This window comes from Chiloscyllium plagiosum, chromosome 21, assembly GCF_004010195.1.
Source record: "Chiloscyllium plagiosum isolate BGI_BamShark_2017 chromosome 21, ASM401019v2, whole genome shotgun sequence".
Lineage (NCBI taxonomy): Eukaryota > Metazoa > Chordata > Chondrichthyes > Orectolobiformes > Hemiscylliidae > Chiloscyllium > Chiloscyllium plagiosum.
In genome coordinates this window covers 38,023,344-38,029,323 of record NC_057730.1, presented here as the reverse complement: position 1 = coordinate 38,029,323, position 5,980 = coordinate 38,023,344, and the positions used below count along the sequence as shown (strand labels likewise).

Sequence of the window (5,980 nt, the reverse complement as noted above, 5' to 3'; positions counted from 1 at the left end):
CAATTGATCCTCTATGTTGAGTCAAAGCACATGGAAACAGACCCTTTGGTCTAACTTGTCCATGCCAACCAAGTATCCCAAACCTAATTAGTCCCATTTCCCTGCATTGGCTCCATTTCCCTCTAAACCTTAAACAAAAACAGAAATTGCAGGAAAAGCACAGCAGTTCTGGCAGCATCTGTGGAGAGAAATCAGAGTTAATATTTTGAGTCAGGCGACCCTTCCTCAGTACCTTCTGAGGAAGATTTAGAGATAGATTGTTGAAAATGACATCAAGTATGTTTTAACCTCTCATTGGTTCTCTAGCTACATGCTGCCAGCCCAATCAGATATATGTATTTTAGGAGTTTGCCAGCTTAATCAGTGATGTTGCTATTGTATTGAATTGAACTGAATTGAATTGAATTAGCTTTATTGTCATAGAACATAGAACATAGAACAATACAGCACAGAACAGGCCCTTCGGCCCACGATGTTGTGCCGAACTTCTAACCTAGATTAAGTACCCATCCATGTACCTACCCAAATGCCGCTTAAAGGTCGCCAATGATCCCGACTCTACCACTCCCACGGGCAGCGCATTCCATGCCCCAACACTCTCTGGGTAAAGATCCCACCCCTGACATCTCCCCTATACCTTCCACCCTTCACCTTAAATTTATGTCCCCTTGTAACACTCTGTTGTACCCGGGGAAAAAGTTTCTGACTGTCTACTCTATCTATTCCTCTGATCATCTTATAAACCTCTATCAAGTCACCCCTCATCCTTCGCCGTTCCAACAAGAAAAGGCCGAGAACTCTCAACCTATCCTCGTACGACTTCCTCTCCATTCCAGGCAACATCCTGGTAAATCTTCTCTGCAAAGCAGAGAAATGACATCCAGTGAGAGTGAGTAGACTGTTGTTGGGATGAGGTGAAGGAGCCTCTTGGCAAAACCACATCGTCTCCAACCTCATCCGTGTTGGCAGATGTCGTTGGTGATGGTGGGGAGGGCTAATGGAGGGGGGGGTGAAGAGGAGGAACTCAAGCGGCTGCTGCCTGCACCTGTCTTCAAAGGGACCACTTTCAAGAAGAGGTGGTGAGCTTTGCTCTTCGTATCATCTGCAAATTTACTGACCCACCCTTCGACTCCCTCATCTAAGTCATTAATAAAAATTACAAACAGCAGAGGACCCAGAACTGATCCCTGCGGAAGTCCACTTGTAACTGGGCTCCAGGCTGAGTATTTACCATCTACCACCACTCTCTGCCTTCGACCGGTTAGCCAGTTTTCTATCCAAATGTATAATATGCAGAAAGTGACCTAGATACAGCTTCTTCAGTTACAGGATCAGTTACAGTGTAACAATGTCCTCAATACAGCACCATCTTAGGTACAGAATACAGTTAGCCCCGCTATCCGAAAGTACAGCGTTCTCAGGATACCCTTCACAAGCCGAAAATGGCATAAAGCGAAGGTGCATGATTTATATGTGTAAAGGTATTGGCAATTTTTGTAAAAGCAAAAACTCTCTTGAGATTCGCGAAAACAGGTACTAATGTAGCTCTTTCGTAAAAGCAAAGTTGCAGAAAACGAAAGTTCAAAAAGCGGGTCTACCTGTACCTAGGTACAATCTGTAAAATTAAGAAATAACAGTTAAATGCTAGCTATACACAGTATAATCACAGGTCAGAAAATCAAGAAGCAAAGTTAAAAAGACAAACATCACTGTCTCTCCAAGGGCTCCCCAAGCACACCAGAACAAGGGGCCTCCATGTGGTCTGACTGCTGGCTGCAGTCACATTCCGCACCAGGCTGATGCCGTCATGCTTAGGCCACTGGTCACAGATGTCCCTGCTTGCACTGCTGACCATCAACTCCACTTCAGAGGCCAGGATTCAGAGGCTGGGGCCAGTTGAGAGTCTGGAAGACAGAAGAAGAGAAGCAAGCCACAAAAAGGAGGAAAAGGTTGGGGGGGAGGGGGGTGGAGGGGAAGGAAAAAGGACAAGAACTGGTGCTGTGGATGAGCTCTGACTGAAGTGTTCTATCCCACTGCCATTTTACCAGAAGTGCCAGTATTGTTGATTGATACTGAAGTATCTAACAAAAGTACATTCTGCCATGTGCTACCCTCCATGCTTATTCTATTGGCGTTTAACATGGACTTTTGAACTACTGGCTGAGGGAGGCCGTTAGGTGTTAATTAGCAGGATCTTTCCTTACCAATGTTTGTTCTCACGCTTTGACACTTCATGGGGTCTGGATCCAACATTGAGCACTCCCAGGGCCATTTGCTCCTGACTGCATGCATATCTATTGCTACATCTGGTTTAAAAGAGTCCTGCGAAGGTCCTAAGCTTTGGAATTGCCTCCCTGAACTTCTCTGTTGTTCTAAATTTCTCTTATGCTCTCCATTTAAGACATTTCTTAAAACTCCCATCAATGACTAAGCTCTTTGATCATCTGCCCTAATGCCCTAATATCATCTGTGTTGCTTAATATCAAATTTTGCTGATGTGCCCCTGAGACATTTTGTAATGTTTTATGTTTGAAGGTACTATAAAAATATAAGTTTTAATTTACTATGATTACCAGTTCACAACCTCAGCAAGGGAACTACCAACGATTGTCCAGTCACACTCAATACCCAAACCTCAAGGTGTGGACCTGTCACTAGTTTCAATCTTGACTCATAGCATGCTCACCTTTTCCTATTAATGTCTTACTCCAGAAACCTGAGCATGTAATTAGACTGATACTCCATTGCAGCACTAAATGCTGTGTCACTGTAAGAGGTGTCATCTTCTGGATCCCCTCAGCACTATTCAAAGAGCAAAGATTAACTTGATCCTGTAATAAACATCACTACAACAGATAATCTGGCCACCAGTGTCATTGTGAAATTGGGCTATACACAAATTGGCTGCCATGTTTCTCTGTATTGTGACAGGGCTGATTGGTCTACAGTATTTTATAATCTCTGAAACACTTTGGAACATCCTGTGATTATGTTAAAGTAAATAGCCACAGTTTGCTAAGACTCATAGGCAGTTGTCACCATTACAGAGAGAAACAATTGGTTACATACAGCTTAAGGGCACTACTACACAAGATATGGAGAGGATGAGGAGGCAGGCCTTCATGAGCTACCATAACCGGTATTGTGACAGAACTATATCACTGCTGTCATTGTGCTTCACACTCCAGCTATTGAGCCAACTGACCAAACCATGAGGTCATGAAGAAGTATTCTTTCTTTTAAGCTTTCTTTCTGATTCTTGGCTCAAAATCATACAACTGTATCAGTGAGGAATCTGATTCTTTTAGGCTTGGTTCCATGGTCTTGCAAGCCAATGCATAATGGTCCTTTAACAAGTTATGACAAGCATACCAGAACATCAAGATACTTCAGCAGTACTCCAATGTGCACCCAATGCTCCATCACCTATGTTAAAGTTTTCTGAGGTTTGCTCAGTAAGATTTGTTGTTGCAGGAGGAAAGTGTGTATTGTGTAACTTGTAAATAGATACATGGGAATCCTTCAGTAGTTTTGTTTGAATCTCTTAAGAATTGTGATGGGTTTATAATCAGTTCAAGTACTGGTTGACAATTTAAAAATGATGTATTTAAATTCCATGACCAGCTCCTGTTGAGTGTATATATTTCTCATCAGCCCAATCATACATGTTATAACAAACATCAGGTGCAAATGAACGCACACCTCGTGACCCAGAGATAGGAATACTAACTCTGGTTCATTAAAAACATACAAACTAAGAGCAGGAGTAGTCATTGTACCCCTCGAAGCTCATGATCTCAATCTTTACATGCCAGTGGTGGACTCTAAAATGGGGAGAGATTTCAGTCTGTCATGAAAGAAAAATTGGAGCCTTTGCCATTTCTATCTGTGGAGCCTCTCCACAACATGCATATAAAAGTGTAAGTTGGCACAACAGCTCAGATCTATAACACACCACCACCTCAGTGGTGTATATACTGAATTAGTAATCCAGAGCTCTTAAAAGAGCAGCATGGTGGCACAGTAGCTAGCACTACTGCCTCATCAGTGCCAAGGACTCAGGTTCAATTCCAGCCTTGGGTAACTGTGTGGAGTTTGCACCTTCTCCCTGTGTTTGTGTGGGTTTCCTCTCACAATACAAAGATGTGCAGATCAGGTGAATTGGCCATGCTAAATTTCCTATAGTGTTAGGTGCATTAGTCAGAGGGATACAGGTCTGGGTGGGTTACTCTTCAGAGGGTCGATGTTTGAAATTTAACCTTTTGTTAATTAAATATGTCTGAAATAATAATTAATAATAGTGATCATGAAACTGCCAGATTGCCACAAACAATTGAGTCAGCACAGATATGGTGGGCTAAATAGACATTTTCTGTGCTTAATTTGTGTATGGCTCTTAGGTTTTTAACTTTTGTCACTTACTTCTAGTCCCCCTCAAAAGGGGATTTTTTTTAGCATCCGGTCTATTAAATCCCCTTCGTACATGTTTTACTAAAATTGCTTTTCCTTTTTCCAGACTAATAGCTAAAGACCAAACATATCAATTGTTTCTTCCGAAGATTACTCTTCATCTCAGGGGTCTGCCATGGCCAATATTTATCCATTGACCTTCTTCAACAAAATAAATGATGTTGTTATTCCAAGTTGTGTAACTCATTACTCCATGGAAATTGGTTGCCACTATTCCTACACTGGAACAGAAACTGCACATCAAAATGTATTTCTTACACAGTGCACTACAATACTAAGTTTGGGATTTGTACTGTATAAACATTTTTTTTAAGAAATTAGATTAGATTAGATTACTTACAGTGTGGAAACAGGCCCATCGGCCCAACAAATCCACACCGACCCGCCAAAGCGCAACCCACCCATGCCCCTACATTTACCCCTTACCTAACACTACAGGCAATTTAGAAAGGCCAATTCACCTGACCTGCATATCTTTGGACTGTGGGAGGAAACCGGAATACCCGGAGGAAATCCATGCAGACACGGGGAGAACGTGCAAACTCCACACAGTCAGTCGTCTGAGGCGGGAATTGAACCCGGGTCTCTGGCGCTGTGAGGCAGCAGTGCTAACCACTGTGCCACCGTTTATATATTTTCATGATCACAAGATCACTTGAAGCCAATGACTCTTGAAGCCAATGAAGCCAGTGAGTGCAGAGAAACTATCCGTAAGCAATGAGAGTTCATGATTTCAATTGAATTTTTTCAACAATGACATTGCATGATTTGAACTAAATTGTATAAACAATGACGGTGCATGATTCCAACTATATAGTACAAACAATGACGGTGCATGATTTCAATTGTATTGTATAAACAATGACAGTGCATGATTTGAACTAAATTGCATAAGCAATGACTGTGCATTTATTTCAGCGCTGCCATGGCAATGACTATGCAATTTACCTACTATATGGAAATAAGGTGCATTTTCTGAAATGTTTTGGAAGAAAAGTTGTACAGTAATGACGACTACGGTAGCGCTGATGTGAAGTCCAGCCTGTAGTGGTGAGCCTTCACATTGCAGCAGTGGAACACTGGCAGGGGCCCGGCGGGAGGGACACCTGTTTGTATGAATGAAATCCCGCGCCACGTCATCGATTGCGTCATCGACGCGTGACGTCCTGGAGGTTGGCACGTCACAAGAAGTCTTCCGTCATCGAGACGCGACCATCAGAATGGCGTTTCGTCGCAAAAACTGAAAATTAGCAAATAGTCAGAGAGTTTACAAAGCGGGGGCGGGGGAGGGAGTGACAGGGAGAGAGAATGGGTCAAATAGCAAGAATGTGGAGGCGGGGCGAGAGGAACCGGCGGTTATATATAGACCCGGGCTGTGACATCATCAGGACCCGACGGCAGAGAGGGGCGAGGCCGCGAGAGGAACCGGAGCTGGAGTGAGAGAAGGTGAGAAAACCCAGAGAGAGAGAGAGAGAGAGAGAGAGGTGAGAAAACCCAGAGAGAGAGAGAG

The 5,980-nt window shown here is 43.1% G+C and overlaps 1 protein-coding gene across 2 annotated transcripts in view; it reads left to right on the top strand.

The window, feature by feature from the left end:
* The first annotated feature begins 5,813 nt into the window (after nt 1-5,813).
* Nucleotides 5,814-5,980, top strand: part of zfand2a (zinc finger, AN1-type domain 2A) — a 52,424-nt gene continuing 52,257 nt past the window's right edge. The window contains exon 1 of one of the 2 annotated variants that reach the window (XM_043711852.1): nt 5,814-5,916. The gene's annotated coding sequence lies outside the window, so the exon portion shown is untranslated. The remainder of the gene's footprint in view (nt 5,917-5,980) is intronic. The other variant, XM_043711851.1, reaches the window with a different exon arrangement.